This window comes from Elephantulus edwardii, unplaced genomic scaffold (assembly GCF_000299155.1).
Source record: "Elephantulus edwardii isolate Elephantulus edwardi_28Jun2011 unplaced genomic scaffold, EleEdw1.0 scaffold00303, whole genome shotgun sequence".
NCBI classification, from domain to species: Eukaryota; Metazoa; Chordata; class Mammalia; order Macroscelidea; family Macroscelididae; genus Elephantulus; species Elephantulus edwardii.
In genome coordinates, this window is record NW_006400053.1 from 2,184,359 (window position 1) to 2,185,032 (window position 674).

Below are 674 nucleotides of genomic sequence, written 5' to 3' on the forward strand. Positions count from 1 at the left end.
GCCCACGACTTCCGTTCTGGCAGACAGGTCAAAACAGAGGCTCAGCTCTGACTAGCTGATGTTGGGCACCTCACAGGAAAGCTAGCAGAACCCGCAGACCCACCCCATTTTCTCAGGTAATCGGAGATGCCAAAAGCCTGCGACATCCGTTTCAGCAGAAAGGTCAAAAGAGAGGCCTGCCTCTGACTAGTTGGGGTTAGGCACCTCACAGGGCATCCAGCAGACCCTGCAGACCCACGCTATTTTCTCAGGTAATCGGTGACGCCAAAAGACTGCGACATACGTTCTGGCAGAAAGTTCAAAACAGAGGCTCGTCTCTGACTAGCTGGAGTTGGGCACCTCACAGGACAGCAAGCTGACGCCGCAGATCCACCCTATTTTCTGAGGTAATCAGAGACCCCAAAAGCCCAAGACATCTGTTCCGGCAAAAAGTCAAAACAGAGGCTCGGCTCTGACTAGCTGAAATTGGACACCTGACATGAGAGCCAGCTGACCCCGCAGAGCCACCCTGTTTTCTCAGTTAATCAGAGACGCCAAAAGCCCAAGACATCCGTTCTGGTAGAAAGGTCAAAAGAGAGGCTCGACTCTGACTAGCTGAAGTTGGGCACCTCACAGGAGAGCCAGCAGACCCCGCAGACCCACCTTATTTTCTCAGGTAATCTGAGACACCAAAA